The 19,466-nt window shown below is 43.6% G+C and overlaps 1 protein-coding gene across 4 annotated transcripts in view; it reads right to left on the bottom strand.

The window, feature by feature from the left end:
- The window catches only part of LOC126277300 (beta-TrCP), a 113,221-nt gene that overhangs the window by 75,260 nt on the left and 18,495 nt on the right, over positions 1-19,466 (bottom strand). The window lies entirely within an intron of this gene.

Below are 19,466 nucleotides of genomic sequence, written 5' to 3'. Positions count from 1 at the left end.
TGTCCACGTGTTGTAGAACCTAAATACTGCTCCTTGGTGTTAGAATACTAGTAGAAAAGAAAGAAGTCCTCCTCCAAACTTTGGAATGTGTGTCGAAGTCTTAGGAAGACAAAAGCACACACAAAATCCATTACTGTAATAGGAGTGAGCTCAGTAAGAATAGATTAACTTCCACAGTCAGGAGACGATGCTACTGTGCAGACTGCAAGAGCATAAACAGGGGACGAAATGAGGATTCTTATATGTACACTATGTTTACGCAAAGCTCCCAAAACCGTCTGTGGTTGGTCATATAAATACGCCTAAATCGATTTTGGTAATCCGTTTCTACCTGTCGGTTTTCCACGTCCACAATCGATTTTCGCTCCCATGTCAAGGTACAACAGTTTTTGAAACGCAATTTGACTATCAGCTTACGTTTTTCTTTCAAAATATTCGACTAATGTGGACGTAGTGAAATGCAGCGACGGCCAAGCAGAAAAAAAGCACGAAACTGTCAACCTCTGAAACTGACGTTAAGAGAAGCACGGATAGTGCTGACTAAATCAAACTGGAATCACCGTTTCCCAGATGCCACATTTAACTGAGCTCCCAAATCCGCTTCAGCCCTTAACATGCAAACACGACAGCGAAAAACGGTTTCCGAAATTAGGTTTGCTTCTTTCGGAAGGTGTGTCGCACGTAAACCTAGTGATTAACTTTACTGTACCACTCGCTATGTGCCTGCTTTAAAGTAAGTGAGCGCACCCACCACAAGTAGACGATTTCGACCAGAAACATGTTCGTCCAAAATCTACTTAGGGTAAAACTTACATTATGAGATACACTAATTTCGTTATGCATCTCTGACATGATCATCGCCACAGGCTGCCATTTTGTAGATGAGAAAGGAAAAGGTAGGGCAAGTAAATAAGTGTCATCAGAGAACCACATTTGAAAAAGTTTATTTTTATCCACGTTCTATGCGTCCTTTGAATAGAGGATGTAATGTTCTTATTTGGTACAGCGAAATAAAGCAACGCATAAAGTCTCAGCGAACAGACTTCACAGGAATACTTTAGGTGCGAGCTTCACGCTGAGTTCGTGGAAACGCTATAATAATGTAATGATTGACGAGTCTTACTGCCATTTCAAATTCACTTTGCGCAGTTGCGTGCTATTGAGCGAAACTGTCGGAAACTGTACACAGCGAGTTGCAGTCTGGAGAGGCGCACTTTTAACGAATAATGTTAGTTTCTTAAGTATATCACTTTTTTTAATATGTTACAGCATGCAGTACATTCTGTACTTTGTGCAAAGCACCCCGACACAACTGAACTTTGGAACACATGGCATATTACTGAGGAATGCGGTATTCTCATTCTGATCAGGAACAGGATAAGAAACATTGAGCTATTTAGGTAATCATTTCAGTATGCTAGTCATATAAAATAAATTCTCCTTTGCCTCAGTGCCAATACGCTATTCCCCTATTTAGCCGTCAAGTGATTTCCCTTAGTTACTCAGATTGCAGATGGACATGATGGCTCGTCCACGAAGTTCATAGCTGTATCCTTCCACCGTCCTTGTGGGAACACCATGTCTGATGACCTCACTGAAGAACACTAAAATGTTACAAAACAGACTCGCAAACAACTTGTTAACGGGAAATGTATAGATTCTAGCCATCTGGTCCAGCTAGAAATTAAATAACTTTCTGTTTAAAAAAAAACTTTTCCACTGCAACTTATGGAGCTAGTACATTATTTTTCTCTGGTCTCGTACCAGAGCGCTTAGTTCGCCATTGGTTTCATGTAATACTACTATATTTGCCATAGTTACCTTGACTTGCTTCAAAATCAACTTGTTTGAAGGGAACCTACTATAAAGGGAAAGGATCACATTTAATAGACGGCAAATCATTCACATGGCGGTTCAATAGAGAATAGGGTTTTTAGAAATGAGGCAAATGAGATAATTAAAATCTATTTTATATGACTGACATGCTGAAAAGAGTATATCTATAAAAATAAAATCTTGTTATGATGTTAAAGTAGGCCCTGACTGCTGAAAAACAACATACGATCGTACCATCTGGAATGAAGACAGAGACCGTGGAATCGCCTTTTCGATATGATGCTCTTTTGCTCCATTATAATCGGATAAAGTTTCCTTTGTTATCCACATGAAAAAAAAAAAACAGCGAAGCAGTCGTGACAGGATTTCAGAAACCTGTTACAGCATCCGACAAACGCGTAAACGTTCACTGCTAACGACATTTGGCGACAAAGCGTCATGAAGCAGTAACGCAGAAAAAATGAACTACGCTTCCAAATTAATCTCCCGGCTACTGCGTATACTGAAATTTCGAAAGGAAAGTATTACATCTCACGAACAATACGTGCAACAGGTCTATTACTGTTGCAAGCCTGAAAGCTACTACAAAGACTTATATCAGTTTATCTGTCTGTCTAATCTCCCACGACGTGCTTTTGCATACACGTTCAGCTGATAAGCGGTGACGAGACAACCTGGTATTCTCAAATATGTGATCCATATAAAACATGTTGATTTTCCTCTTATTAGAAAAGAACTGCGCTTAAAGCATGCAGCAAATAGTCAATGGGGAATTTATTAAAAACGTTAAAGAATGGAAAATACAGGGTTCCAGTCCTTACAAATAAGTTTTAACACAGTGCGACCAAAAGTGAAAGTCGACTACGCTGAATGGAATATTAATAATAGTGATGAGTTGTTATTTATTATAATAATCTCATGATTACCAATGCTGAATACGTCAGCTATACGTCAGTAAGCACCTGAGGATGACGAGCAGTTGTCTCGTAGAAATATTGTGCAGCTTCCGCAACATTATCCGACTTGACGCCTGTTAATCAATGAAGCTGTTACTACGTCGGGAAAGTCTTAAACAGACCAATGTTGAATTAGCTGATTTCGCGGCACACAAAAGACAACAGACCGGTCCATCATGCACTCGCGTGGCAACATACAACTGACATTCCCCCTTCCCCAACTGCTTTATTACAGCAAAATAAATTTTTTGACGCGTATCTTTAGCAACGAAGAACAGCGGTGGTTACTCCAGGTGTATCCATTCACCTTCACATTAATTACGCAGTACTCTGTTGCCCGCACTGTCACTCACAACGTCGCTGCTTCTGCGGTAGTTTATTTGTAAAAAAAAAAAAAGGTCCCATAGACAAGTGGCGGCGTATATCCGGACCAGAAAAAAGGCAGTTATCACAATGACAACCAATGCGGACGAACTGAATCGTTGCTTCCGTTCTGCCATATTGCTGTAAAATCTTGTGTGTGTGTTACAACGGTTAGTTGCAAATAAAGAGTCTCAGCCGGTAACGTCACCGTTGTGACTAATTTTCGTTGTCTGTTTTGTTTCTTTGTGCAGCATATTCATTTTATGCTATGAACGACTGAAGCCAACAGCGAAATTTTAGATAAAAGTGATATAACTAGTAGATTTACAAAACGAATTTAATCCTGCGTGTTAGCGTGAACTTGAGAATTCCTGTACTACGGAGTCACTCTGAACGAGAAAACTGAATTCATTGGTTGTCAATAACTTTGTTACTCTCGCCCACGTGTATTTGATGGACTGTGTTGAACTGTGTTGATCTGATGATAATCTGACAATCCTGTGACAATCCTGTGACAGCGGTTAACGAAAACTTTTAGTGTCGAAAATTATTTCATTGTCATTGTTACTTACCACTTCCCCCTAGCTGAAAACAAATTTTAAGAAATTACTGAGAATGTACATGCTGAAGGCTTCTATGCTATACAAAACAAAAGCTTTTACTAACTGATAATTGCCATGCTACACTAAAGAGCCAATGAAACTGGTACAGCAGCCTAATATCGTGTAGGGTCCCTGAGAGCGCGAAGTCGTGCCGCAACACGACGTGGCATGAACTCGACTCATGTCTGAACTAGTGCTGGAGGGAAATGACACGATGAATCTTGCAGGGCTGTCCATAAATCCTTGGGCGTACGACGGGCTGGAGATTCTTCTGAACAGCACGTTGCAAGACATCCCAGATATGGTGAATAATGTTTATGTCTGGGGAGTTTGGTTGCCAGCGGAAGTGTTTAAACTCAGAAGAGTGTTCGTGGAGCCACTCTGTGGTAATTCTGAACGTGTGGGGGTGTCTTATTATCCTGCTGGAATTGCCCAATGGATGCGAATGGATGCAGGTGACCAGACAGAATGCTTACATATGTCACCTGTCAAAGTCGTAAAGGTACCAAGGGTCCTATATCACTCCAACTACACATGCCCCACATCATGACAGAGCCACCAGCTTGAGCAGTCTCCTACTGACCCGCAGGGTACATGGATCATGAGGCGGTCTCCATATCCGTAATCGTCCAAACTGCTCGATACAATTTGAAGTGAGAGTCAATGACTGGGAAAAATGTTGCCTTGTCGGATAACAGTTCAATGTCGGTGTTGGCGGGTCCAGATGAGGCGTAAAGCTGTGTGTAAGGCAGTCATAAGGGTATACGAGTGGGACTTCGGCTCCGAAAGAAAGCCCACATCGATGATCTATCATTGAATGGTTCGCACGCTGATACGTGTTCATGGCCCTGCGTTGAAATCTGCAGCAATTTTCGGAAGGGTTGCACTTCTTTCACGTTTAACGATTCTCTCCAGTCGTCGTTGGTCCCCTTCTTGCAGGACCTTTTCTTGGCCGCAGCGATGTTGAAGATTTGATATTTTACCGGATTCATATTATCTGAATCTGCCGTCGGTTCTTTGTTGAACAACATTATAATACATGGAAAGCACGAGTTTTTGTTCTACAGTATTACTATTATTGTGTTAAACCGGTTTTCGGCTTACAAGGCTATCTTCAGACGATTACTGAGTATTGTCACTAGAGAAGTTACAATGTGAGTAAACTACATTGGAAGAGAAGTTACACATCTAGCTGAAGCAGAGACATACAGTAAATAACGTCTTTGACAGAGTGATGGTAATGCATTAAAAAAGTAAAAATTTAACAGTAAATAAAAATGGAGTAGACAGGAAAAAACTAACAAAAGAGGAACAACATGTATACGTAAGTTTCTATTAATGAACAAAAATAATAAAATAAAATTAATCTTCACAAGGCTACTTCAGGAGATATAAAACATGGAGAGTGATACACAAACCAATTAAGAGAAGAAACAGTTATCAATGTAACTACAGAATACACAAGGAACTAACAGTATCAATAAGATAAACATAAATAAATAAAGGAAAATGGAGGAGTTTGAGGAAAAATAAAGTATGTCCAATTGGGAAAATACAGTATACAGCAATACCGGTACTGACGAAGCAGTACGAAATGCAATAGTCGTCTATATACAGAGAAGGTGAGACGGTCGGCCCTACAGCTACTGCTAGACCATTAATGGCCACTAAAAATAGAGATACACTCAATACAGAGTCCTGCAGGATCCCAAACTCCGGGATATGGGGAGAAACTATGGGAGGCATCAACTTGGACACAAAGTACGAAGCGACAGGAAATTTTTGATAAAAAATCAGGGGCGGGTCTCTGAGGCCCCACTCGTATAATGTGGCAAGGATATGATGTCGCCAAGTCGTGTCATACACTTTTCTTAAATAAAAAAAAAAAACGGCAACCCGGTATTGGCGCCTGAAAAAGGCTGTGGGGATGGCAGACTCGAGGGACACAAAGTTATCAGTGGTAGAGCGACCCTGGCGGAAGCCGCCCTGATATTGAGCCAGTAGGTCACATGACTCAAGGACCCAACCCAACCGCAAACACACCATACGTTCCAGCAGCTTACAAAGAACGTTGGTCAGGGTGATGGGTCGATAGCTATCCACATCAAGCGGTTTCTTACTGAGTTTTAGCACCGGAATGATGGTGCGCTCCCGCCATTACGATGGAAAGACGCCATCGCACCAGATCCGGTTGAAGATCACGAAGAGATGTCACTTTTAGTTAGATGAGAGATGTTTAATCATGTGATTGTGGATTCGATCTGGCCCAGGGGTAGTATCGGGGCAATGTGCAAGGACACTGAGGAGCTTCCACTCTGTAAATGGGGCGTTATAGGATTCACTGTGGCGTGCAGTGAACGAGGACTTTCTCTTCTAGCCGCCGTTTGAGAGTGCGGAAGGTTGGGGGGGGGGGGGGGGGGGGTTAATTCTCCGACGCAGACGCTCGAGCATGGTGCTCAGCAAAGTGATCGGCTATCGCGTTTGCGTCGGTAGATAACATACGATTTATGTTAACACTGGAAACACCTGTTGGGGACTGGTACCCAAGGACAAATTTGATCCTTGCCCAGACTTTGGAAGGTGACGTATGGCACCCAATGGTCGAGACTTATCTCTCCCATCACTCCTGCTTCTGTCGTTTGAAAATATGGCGAACGCGGGCACGGAGCCGTTTAAAGACTGAGGTGCTCCAGAGAAGGGTGCCGCTTATGCCGCTGTAGAGCTCGCCTACGCTCCTTAATTGCTTCAGCGACTTCCGGCGACCACTAAGAGACTGCCTTTCACCGGGGGCACCCTAAAGAGCGAGGGATCGCGTTTTCTGCCGCAGAAAGTATTGTTATACTCACCTGCTCAACCATCACTTTGGATGTTGCCGTGTGCGGGAGATTCAACGGTGACAGCAGAGGTGAAGGTTTCCCAGTCCAGCTTGTTTATAACACATCTGGGGAGGGGTCCGTGTACCCGACATCGGGGCAGTGAGAGGAAGATGGGAATGTGGTCACTACCACACAGGTCGTCATGTGCTCTCCAATGGATAGATGGGAGAAGTACTGGGCTGCAAACTGATACATCAATAGCTGAGTAACTATCATGAGCCGCACTAAAATGTGTGGCGGCCCCAGTATTTAAGAGGCAGTGGTCGAACAGAGACAGTAAAGTTTCGACATCTGTAGCTCAGCCAGTAAGCATAGTACCACCCCATTAGGGGTTATGGGTGTTAAAATCTCCCGGAAGTAGGAAAGATTTAGGGACTTGATCAATCAGTGCAGCTAACACATTCAGGGGTACTGCACCATCTGGAGGAATATATACATTGCAAACATTTACTGCATCGTTCTTATTCTAACAGACACAGCTTCAAGAGGGGTTTGAATGGTTACAGTTTCACAACGGACTGAGTTTCGAAAGTTTCGCAAACTCCACCTGACACTATTGTAGTCGCTACAGTTCCTATAATATCCCTTGTAGCCATGAAGAGCAGGGGTCCGCATTGCTGGGAACCAGGTCTCCTGGAGGGCAATGCAGAAAGCATGTGCAAAGCTTAACAGTTGCCGAAGCTCAGCCAGGCGGTGGAAAAGAAAACGCCGTAATTCCACTGGAGGACGACATCGCGAGACTGGGAAGGCATGGAACATTCAATGAGGCAGTTTACGCCTCAGGGTCACCTGCTGCCACCAGCTTATTGCCCGAGTAGTCTATATCCATTGTGTCCGAGGGTCCGGCGAGATCTCTGTCTTCAGTGGACGCCAGAATCTCCACCTCATCTGCAGACCAAGAGCTTGTAGGAAGCGGTGGTGTGGGTGCCACAGCAATTCCCTTAGTCTTGGGGATCTTTCTGGATTTCTCTCGCTGCTCCTTGGGTTTCCCTGGCTGGGAGGACTTCACTGATTCAGTCTCCGGGATAGAGGATGGGCGTGAAGCCCTATGACCAGCTGCTTTTGGGCTCTTCAGCCGCTGGTGTCATCTTTTCCACTAGCAGAAACCTGGGAAGCGAGTGACCCAAATGACCCCTTCCTAGCGAGAGGAGCCAAAGAAGACTTACGCTCCTCCGGCACAGAAGTGGGAACTAATATCCCCGATGGTTGGAGGGGGGAGGGGGGGTGTTGCTCCCGAATTAGGTGGTGCAGGAGCATCAGGGAGGGAAGAGCCTCCCACCATCAAGGGGCAGGTGTGGTCTTCCGGCTCAGAGGTGACTGGAGATGGCAGAGCTGGTGGGGCTACAACTGTTGCAGCGGCGGCGTAAGAAGATGTCATACATACACGGTGTAGGCGTTCAAGTTTCCTCTTAGCCTCAGTGTAGGTCAGTCTGTCCAGGGTCTTGTACTCCATTACTTTCCTTTCTTTCTGGAGAATCCTACAGTCAAGCGAGAAAGGCGAATGGTGCTCTCCCCAGTTGAAACAGATGGGAGGCAGGGCACATGGAGTATTGGGATTTGATGGGCGTCCACCATCACACGTGACGCTGGAAGAACAGCGGGAAGACACATGGCCAAACTTTCAGAATTTAAAGCACCTCATTGGGGGAGGGATATAGGGCTCTACATCACAGTGGTGGACCGTCACCTTGACCTTATCGGGTAATGTATCACCCTTTAAGACCAAGATGAAGGCACTGGTGGCAACCTCATTACCCTTCAGACCCCAGTGGACACGCCGAATGAAATATACACCTCGCCGTTCTACATTGGCGCGCAACTAATCGTCAGACTGCAGAAGAAGATCGTTGTGAGATATGATACCCTGGACCATTTTTAAGCTCTTATGGGGCGTGATGGTTACAGAAACATCCCCCAGCTCGTCACAAGCTAGTAACGCCCGAGACTGGGCAGAGGATGCTGTTTTGCACTCCAACCAGGGGCCCTCCCCACGGGCGCCATCCAGCCGCAGCAAAGGCAACCTGGCAGGATGTCCATTACCGGGAGTCCTGATGCTTCAGGGTGACGGGCATCTACTCCTCAGCATACATGGAGAGTTAACAGTGCAGGCATCAGTAGAGCGATCCCTGTCTGGTCAGGGGCTACAACAACTCAACGGACTGGCTACCGTGCTGGGTATCACGTGCAACCAAGCAAACAAGTCTATTATCATCGTCAGTGTGGAAAACGTTACTGCACAGTTGATTGGAATAATACCCACCCAGGAAGGTGACTTCGTCCAATATTTGGATTTATGAGCAGAAGCGCAGATCCACGTCGAAGAAATATACAATAAGTCTCAGTGCACGATGCACCATGTAAGGCGCCTTTCAGCAATTGGTTCGCTCTTCAGGAAAATTTTGGAAAATGGAGGTCAAACCCATCACATAAAGGGCGAAACGTGTAAGACTCCTTTAGTCGCCTCTTAACAACAGGCAGGAATACCTCGAGTCTATTCTAACTCCTGGACCCACAGGGGGAGATGAACTGTTATTTCACAATAGTGCTGTCTGCATGCAATGGGAGAAGATCCAGAAATGGACTGCATTGGTACTGCATGCTCTAAGCCAAAAATCACAAAAATCAGTGGGTGGCCATATGCGAATCGCTGCTTGCTCATCATCAATTGGCTCGTGAACGACACTGACCATTCCTGTCCTGTATCGTTACTGGTGACGAGAAATGGTGTCTTTATGCTAACACAAGGAAAAGAAAGGAATGATTGAACCCAAAGCAGCAACTCCCCGTAGACATCAGCACGCGACCACAAAAGATAATGCTATGCATCTAGGGGAGCAGCGACAGTGTAGTATACTACGAATTGTTTCGCTGACATTTAACCATGACTGATGACATTTATTTTAAAGAACTGAGACGTACTGCTGAGGCAATACACGACTGCTTGAAGTGATGCTACTCCACGATAACGTCCGCCAACATTCTGCCAGACTGACGAAGAACACTATGCAGGAGTTTGGTTGTGAAGTCATATTGCGCCCTAAGATTTTCATGTTTTCTGCTCCTTATCTAACACCTTTCAAGGAACTTTCTTTCCTCATAAAAACATACTCCGAACATGGCTCTACGAGTTCTTCGCCTCAAAACCACATGATTTCTACAGTCGCGGGATCGAAAAAATATCCCAGCGTTGGCAGACAAATAGTCAAGGAGAATATCTTATTGGTATCTGAAGTCTTATTTTATCTGTTGAGTTTATTAAACTTAGGGAAAAACCGCTACGGACTTCTGCGCCAAAGAATTCTGTCCTAGCGCACCAAGAATTTCCGAAAATGCGAAAACTTAAGTCCTCGTATATACAGGGTGACAGTTACTGAACTACATCAAATAAAATCGTCATATCTTCTGAACAGTTTGCGTTAGACGTTTTAACTTCACGGTTGGTCGCGGGGCATGATGGGAATTAGCAAGCACTACTTAGATAATTTGGCAATTCAGAGGCTTCCTTTACCAGGATACAGATAAGCTGGCTGTTTTTCAAGGAGTTCCTTGTGGCGTGGGGGAGTGGCCATGTACATAAACAGTATTCCGTTTGAGCCCACAGACTTGTAACGGCACTGCACTGAACAGATATTTGGATGTTGTGCATGGGCAGTTGAATTTAGTGAAACTGAACTAATTTTTGTTGTCTATAGGTCCCCTGACAGCCTTAAAAATATTTCTGCTCAAGCTTGTTTCACTTTATAGGAAGTACCAGAAATTAGTTATACGTGGTGACTTCTATTAATTTTGTATGTGAATGTGGAAGAAAAAAAGATGTTGGCAGATCTCTTACACTCATATGACCTGATGCAGACACTATTCTTTCCGAACAGGGTGCAGTGGAACAATAGCACAGCCATAGGCAATATTTTATTCATTCTTCATTACTAGATGGGCATTCAGTTAGTAAAAGAGTGAATGGCCTTTCATACCATGATGCGCCAATTTTAACACTAAAAGGCTTTTGTTCTGAACAGATTGTCATATAATTACGAACTGTGTAGGAAAACATTCCGAATAGAGCGTTTTTTAAACTTCAGTAAGGAACAAGGGTAACACGATGTTTATAGTGCCGACAACATACAGGGTGTCCACAAAAGAAATCCCTGATTTCAAAATTAAATATCTCGGAAAAAAAAATCGGTAGAGGAATGCGGTAAACGATATGTTTATTGTGAAAGCTGTAAGAAGTTTGTACAGCAGTTTGAAATAATAGTTACAAAAGCTGCTAACATATGGTGATGTACGCTGTACAGCTCATTTCAGCATACATAAGTGAAATAATCGTATGAAAACAATCTTTGCAAACAATCACATCACGATGTTTTCAAAATGTTCACCATTGGCACTACAGAGGTGGCGCAAACGAAGAATGAAATTCGCCATCACATTTAGTACTGTCTCAACCGAAATGGATTCACATGCCACAGTGATCGCCGACTCAAGCTCGTCCAGCTTGGCGGGATGCTTCGGGTAGACCATGTCTTTCACTGTGCCCCACAAAAAAAAGTCACACGGAGTCAAATACGGCGAATATGGTGGCCAATCCATGCCTGCACCAGTAAATTTGGGATATTCCAAAGCTATGACTCGATTCCCGAAGTATTCCTCAAGAAAGCGAAACACTTGTTCGGTCCGATGTGGTCGGGCTCCATCTTGCATAAACCATTCAGTACCTGGTCGATCCTCTAACGCTTGCTGTGTGGCGACGAACTGTTCCAAAATTGCAACGTAACGTGCACCACTGACCGTTTCTAGAATGAAAAAATAGGGCAAATAATGCCTCTGTTGCATACTGCAGCTCACACAGCAGCTTTAGGAGATAACAGGGGTTTCGCTTCACACCAATATGGCTTTTCGGAACCCCAAAATCGCCAGTTCTGCTTATTCACGTATCCATTCAGGTGGAAGTGTGCTTCATCTGTAAACCAGATGCAGCCAACATCAAATCTTCACTATCAATCATTGTGAGCATTTGATTAGCAATGGCAACCCTTCGTTGCACAGCTAGTACGGGTATGGCCTGGTGCGTTTGAATTTTGAATGGAAACATGTGTAGGCTCTTTCTCAGTATTTTCTCTGTGCTGGAACGCTTCAAACCAGTCTCAGATGCAATTCTACGGACGGATGACATTGGATTTCGCTGAATAATTACAGAAACTGTGGCGATATTTTCAGGCGTAACTGCGGTTTGCTTGCGGCCAACATGCCCCACTAGATCAGTTACGTTGCTTGTTCGTTGAAATTTTGCGAAGAGCGTACGAATGGTTTTCGCATCGGGTCCTTTGGAACATTAAATCGTGTTTGAAAACTTCGCCTTGTTGCCGTAGGACTCTCTTCCAACCTGTGGTACTCTAGCACCAGAAAAACGCGTTGTTCAATGGAGTGGAGTACATGGTTTTAATCTCTTCCTTCGGTACGCTAACCACCTTTCACGTTTCAATAATGGAACTGATTGCTCTGGGCTTCGGATCACTATACTAGGCATTATGTGTGGCGATTACAGCGCCATCTGTTAGCCGCTTTTGTAACTATTATTTCAAACTGCTGTATAAACTTCTTACAGCTTTCACAATAAACATACCGTTTACTGCATCCCTCTATCGATCTTTGTTTTCGAGATATTTAATCAGGGAGTCCTTTTCTGGACAGCCTGTAGATGACAAATACAATGCTTTCCTTAACACATTTCTCATGCTCTTTGAAAGTTGCTTTCCATTAGAACATTCTAAAAAGAGGTACTAACAGTAAAAGACAGCCTGGGTGGCTGACTAGTGGGTGTAGAACAAAGTGGGAATTATATAAAAATGTTAATAGTAAACAATCAAGCTACAGTAGTTCATTACAAACCGTTTAAGGTGCTTAAAAATATTAGGAAGGCAATGAGTATGTTTTGCTAAAGTCATTGAAAAGGCCGTGTATGCAAGGATAATTGATAATTTTATATCACATAATTTGCTATCAAATGTACAGTTCGGTTTTAGAAGTCATTTAACAACCGAGTGCTAGGCATAATTTTTATTTAACTAAAGCGTTTGATTGTGTTGCTCACAAAATATTGCTCCAGAAGTTGGTCAATTACAGAATACGGACAGCAGTTCACAATTGGTGCACCTCTTACTTTAACAACAGACAGCAAAAGGTCATTATTCACAATGTTGAGAATGGCTGTGATGTAGGGTTAGAGTAGGATACTGTCAAGTGATGCCCCAGGGACCAGTGTTGGGGCCACTGCTGTTCCTTATTTATATAAAGGATGTGACTTCTAGTATTAAGTCTAAAATATTTCTGTTTGTTGATGATGACTAGCTTGGTAGGAAAGGATGTTGTGTGCAACATTGGCTCAGTTTCACAAGGTGCAGTTCATGACATAAGTTCATGGCTTGTAGAAAGTAAACTAATGCCAAATCACAGTAAGACTCAGTTTTCACAGTTTCTAACACACAATTCAACTAAACCCGACGTTTTAATTTCACAGAATGGGCATATGATTAGTGGAACTGAACATTTCAAATTTCTGGGTGTTCAGATAGTAAACTGTCGTGGAAAGCCCATGTTCAGTATGTTGTTCAAAGACTTAATGTTGACATTTTTACTATTAGAATGGCATCTAAGTAAGCGATCGTTCGACACGAAAATCAGCCCACTTTGCTGATTTTCATTCGCTTATGTCGTATGGTATTATATTTCGGGGTAACTCTTCCTATACTAAAGGGCATTCTTGGCTCAGAAACTGGCAATAAGCGGTGCAAGTTCGCGAACCCTGTTCACTTGTTTGGGTATGTATTCTTTACTGTCGTTTCTTGTTAGCAAAATCAGCTTATTCCCAAGAATAAGCAGCTTTCCCTCAGTTAACACTCGGCAGAAATACGACCCGCATTTGAATCGGACTTTCTTAATTCTTGTGCAGAATATTGCTGCACCCATTTTCAATCAGCTAATACCACAAGAATTCATAAATCTTAGCAGTAATCCACACGCTTTCAAACCGAAAATGAAGAGTTTCCTCATGGGTCACTACTCCTATTCTATTGAGGCGTTCCTGGAAAAATTAAGCTTATTCTTATGTTATTTGTTGACTGTGTTTACTGAAACTTTGACTTTTTGGTTGATAAACATTTTATTTTTATCTGTTATTTTTATGCTATTTCATGTACTGACACATTCCACTATCTTGGAGAATTGCTCCTCGATTTGGTCCTACGGAATCAGACGTGTAAATAAATAAATGCATACATGGTTTGGTTTAGTGACCAAGCCCTCTTTCATTTGGATAGATTCGTTAATAAGCGAAACGGGCACATTTGGAGCACCGAGAATCCGCATTTCGCAATTGAGGAGTCTTCAACCTGTAACGGTGTGCAGTGTCCCGTCAAGTAATAATCGGTACGATATTCCTTGATGGCAAGGTGACTACCAAACGGTACGTGAAGCTTCTGGTAGATTATTTCATCCCCATAACCCAAAGTGACTGATTTCGACAAGATTTGGTTCACGCAAGACGGAACTCGACCGCATCGAAGCAGGAGAGTGTGATGTCCTGGAGAACTTCAGGCTCTGCTGACCGCCCAATTCTCCGGATCTGAACACATGCGACTCCTTTTTGTGGGGCTGTGTTAACGACAGGATGTACAGCAATAACCCAAAACCGTTTCTTAACTGAAACCAGCCATTCAGGAGGTCATCGACAATACCGTTGTGCTGATATTTCAGCGGGTCATGCACAATTTCGCTATTCGTTTGCGCCCCATCATCGTCAATGACGGCAGGCATATCTAACAAGTCAACCTAAATCCGAATATCTGTAGTGACGTTTCAATATTGAATAAAGTGTGTGCATGCCGTAGTTTGTAACTAATGTAACTTTTTTTCATATAGTTCGATGATTGTCACCCTGTTAATTACTTGGTATGTATGGCTCTGTTTTTGAAAGACAGATAGGCAACGTGTTCATTCGTTCGTGATGCCGAAGAAGCACTTTGCACAGGAACAGCAACAAAGCTGAACTTCAGGAACACTAGGCAAGCGACAAGCTGGCCATGCGGCGAATCGGGGGCAACGAGGCAGTGGACAAGTACCGTTAGTCGACGCTTTGTCTGTGCGGTTCATTTAGCAGCGACGGCCGAAAAACAGAGAGAGAGAGAGAGAGAGAGAGAGAGAGAGAGAGAGAGAGAGAGCAAGCAGAGCAGCATGCGGTCGTGCAGGTACATGTCTGCAGCCGGCTGCCGAGTTTACTGTTAGCCGTCCTACAGTACGGCGGCGGCGACGCGCCGTGTTTCCGGGTTCTTCAAGATCTGCTTGTCACGGAGTGCTACTGTCGTCTTCGCGTCCATTAGCAGCACACTTGACCTGTTACACAGCCAGGCCAATCCACTTTACGTCTCGACCTACAAAGACGGAGTACTTAGCACCTGCGTGGGTGGTGTACAGTTTCGTTCCGATCACGTTCCCGACAGTACAAGAACCGAACACACTTATCCATTCGTTACTCGTTGATTTCTATATACTCATTTACTCGTCGATCGTACAGTCCATTAGGTCTTGAGCTTCAGTACATCTCTCCTCCCGTCTTCTGTATTCCGGTATTCTGGCATTCTGGCATAAGTTTTTAGCACAAACTGAGCAGTAGGTTATATTTTAATCCTCCATCGATATTTAAGTCATTAAAGTTTGATCATAGATTTAGCCGGGTAAGGGCAGCGCAGATAAGCAGCCGCAGTATTCTTGAAGGGACTGCAGTAATATTTCGTGGGAAATCCTCACCAATATTTCGTGGGAAATCCTCACTACACGACCAGAACGGAGATATGAACCACGCTCCTCCGAATATAATCTCAACTTTAAACAATGTCACGTTGCTCAGGTCCATTTTCCAAGTCTTCTGTATATCTCGTTTTACACACGCCGTACTCTCGTTGTCCAGCCGTTTGTCCGGTCTAAATTGCCCTTTTATCCCATTTTGGTTATCCCTGGAATTATTTAGACGCGAGTTGTAAAATAACGTAATTAATGCTTCTCTGATAATGTGTTAAAGCGCTTCAACTCTTCAGTCCACAACTTAATACTGTGTCCATAGAATTCTTATTTTATCACTCATTTCTGCAACAATGTTTTTGTTCTGCTTGAGACCATATTTCGGCTTCATGAATTACGAGTTTTCTTTTTGCCGACATTTAGTCCGTAACAGCTGTTTTTTTCGTGTGGTCCTATTTCATGTAGTATTTACTTGCCTTTCCCTACTCTATAAAGAGAATCACTCAGCTAAACAATAACTTCGGTTCAACTGAGTAACAAATCTGAATCACTTGCACCACGAATCAAACTCTCACTCATATGAAAAATCCGATGTCCCTTTCATATTGTATACACATTCTATTATAGGTTTCTACCTTTTTTCCTCCAGCGAGTACTTCTGATAAAATTTCCGCTTACGCTAAAAAGTTAACGTTGACGGAGTCAACAAGTCGTACTTGCAGGGTGTGTGAATATCCTAAAAACCATTGTAGCATCGACATGCTTATTACGTTGAGAGAACGTCGACTATATTTAGATTAATCCACGAATATTTTGGATCTTGTCGTGGTTAAGGATTGGACGTCATCTTCTATCTACAGTTTTCGACCACGTTAATCCCACAGCCGTACCTCTGTGCTATGACATCAAACGGACAACAAACTTAACAATTGCACATCCCGAAAATTTGATAAATTAGTTTTAGAGTTTTCTTTTCACACAAACTGGCTCCATTACCAGATTCATCTACCGAAACCTGTGACTGTCAGACGACCAGCTAAAACGACTGTGCACCTTCATATTCGATTCCATAGGAATGGCTGTTCCCTTCGATCGTCTACATCTACATCTACGTCCATACTCCGCAAGCCACCTGACGGTGTGTGGCGGAGGGTACCTTGAGTACCTCTATCGGTTCTCCCTTCTATTCCAGTCTCGTATTGTTCGTGGAAAGAAGGATTGTCGGTATGCTTCTGTGTGTGCTCTAATCTCTCTGATTTTATCTTCATGGTCTCTTCGCGAGATATACGTAGGAGGGAGCAATATACTGGTTGACTCTTCGGTGAAGGTATGTTCTTGAAACTTCAACAAAAGCTCGTACCGAGCTACTGAGCGTCTCTTCTGCAGAGTCTTCCACTGGAGTTTATTATCTCCGTAACGCTTTCGCGATTACTAAATGATCCTGTAACTAAGCGCGCTGCTCTCCGTTGGATCTTCTCTATCTCTTATCAACCCTATCTGGTACGAATCCCACACCGGTGAGCACTATTCAAGCAGTGGGCGAATAAGTGTACTGTAACCTACTTCCTTTGTTTTCGGATTGCAGTTCCTTAGGATTCTTCCAATGAATTTCAGTCTAGCATCTGCTTTACCGACGATCAACTTTATATGATCATTCCATTTTAAATCACTCCGAATGCCTACTCCCAGATAATTTATTGAATTAACTACTTACAATTGCTGACCTGCTATATTGTAGCTCAATGATAAAGGATCTTTCTTTCTATGTATTCGCAGCACATTACATTTGTATACATTGCGATTAAATTGCCATTCCCTGTACCATGCGTCAACTCGCTGCAGATCCTCCTGCATTTCAGTACAATTTTCCAATGTTACAACCTCTCGATATTCCACAGCATCATCCGCAAAAAGCCTCAGTGAGCTTCCGATGTTAGCCACAAGATCATTTACGTATATTGTGAATAGCAACGGTCCTGTGACACTCCCCTGCGGCACACCTGAAATCTCTCTTACTTCGGAAGACTTCTCTTCATTGTGAATGACATGCTGCGTTCTGTTATCTAGGAACCCTTCAATCCAATCACACAATTGGTCTGATAGTCTATATGCTCTTACTTTGTTCATTAAACGACTGTGAGGAACTGTATCGAACGCCTTGCGGAAGTAAAGAAACACGGCATCTACCTGGGAATCCGTATCTATGGCCCTCTGAGTCTCGTGGACGAATAGCGCGAGCAGGGTTTCACACGACAGTCTTTTTCAAAACCCATGCTGATTCCTACAGAGGAAATTTCTTGTCTCCAGAAAGATCATTACACTAACATAATACGTGTTCCAAAATTCTACAACTGATCGACGTTAGATATATAGGTCTATAGTTCTGCACATCTGTTCGACGTCCCTTCTTGAAAGCGGGGATGACTTGTGCCCTTTTCCAATCCACAAGGGAAAGGAGATCAGCATCTGTCGTTATGTCATCTGTCTCCTTTATTGCAGATCTGTTATTTCAGTTAGCAATGCAGCCATCAATAATGTGTAGTAAATAGCCCTGAAGACTCAACGTAATAAGGGCAGATGTTCCCATTTAACATAGGCATGTACAAACTTAAGTCCAACTAATTATTGTATATGCCGAAGTTGGATTGGAGTATGTGTCGTTATGATTACGCCGAGCTACACGACAACTTATAACGCACTTAAAATAGTTGCATAGGTCGCTGAAATCCATATAAAAAAAAAAAAACAGATGACTTTACCACATATGCTGACCTTTCCGTGCGTGTGCGCGCGTAACTTAACACAGTCTAGCAGCTACGATGATTGCAATAGATTAGGAACTATTCAGCGTAAGACAAGCAATTTGGAAGACCAAAAATCAAGTGCATGCGCAATTAAAATATTTGATCTCCTTACACGCATCCACTCCCCAGCTTCAGTCTGGGTCCACAAACTTCGCAACCTCTACCAAAGTAATTTCAGCACGCTCTCACGTTTACTGAACACTTCCCCCCCCCCCCCCCCCCCCCCCGAATATCGGCGGCAGCTGTGCTTGGCGCTGATTACGCAGTCTTAGCACGCTCCGTGGCTTCTACGTGGTATCAGTGTGACACTCATGCGTACGCTTGTGTGTTAATCTGCATTTCACTGGGAGAATTTCTCAGTGTGTAACTGGCCTGTCGATGGAGCACTTATTTCCGTCGTGTCACCAGAAAACTGAAAAGTGGCGAAATTTTTGAAACAGATACTGTTACTGAGAGCTATTGCTTCATGGAACTGCCATTAATGTGCTTTATCAAAAGCTTACTCTATAGCCACGACAATTACGCTGCTGCTAGACCGAACTCTAACCTGGAACCTATGCCTCCGCGGACGAGGACTGAGCTATTCAAGCACGGCTCACGACCCGTCCACTAGAACCTAATCTCCTGCCTTCCAAACTTCTACATACCTGGAAGACCAGTTCAGTCCCAGCCCGGCAAACAGCTTTAATTTACGAGGAAGGTTCAAATGTGCTAACCTCACTCCGCGGAACTTCGCTCCATCCGACTGCGGCCAATGGCGGTTTCACATTGTCCAGTCACATTAATGCGACCACCTGTCAAAAACATGATTTTTTTGTAGATGAACTTCTGCGAGAAGTGCAGGAAGAATGTCAGTGAAGTTCTAGAATGCTGGTTGGTTGATTCGGGGGAAGGGTCCAAACAGTGAGGTCATCGGTCCCATCGGATTAGAGAAGGATGGGGAAGCAAATCGGCCGTCCCCTTACAAAGCAACCATCCCGACAATTCCTGATGCGATTTAGGGAAATCACGGAAAACCTAAATCAGGATGGCCGGACACAGGTTTCAACCGTCGTCGTCCTGAACGCGCGTCCACTGTGCTAACCACTGCGCCACCTCGCTCTCTGGAAGGTGTCTTTAGAGATGGGGAACGATGCCGACTCCAGCGTGCCCAGCTACGCTAGGTTTCTGGTTGAGGATCCACGGTGCGGAAAGTCCCACCAAGGTAGTCCCACATATTATCAATAGAGGTTAAAT

The sequence above is a fragment of the Schistocerca gregaria genome, chromosome 1 (genome assembly GCF_023897955.1).
Source record: "Schistocerca gregaria isolate iqSchGreg1 chromosome 1, iqSchGreg1.2, whole genome shotgun sequence".
Lineage (NCBI taxonomy): Eukaryota > Metazoa > Arthropoda > Insecta > Orthoptera > Acrididae > Schistocerca > Schistocerca gregaria.
This window is presented reverse-complemented; position numbering and strand designations above follow the sequence as displayed.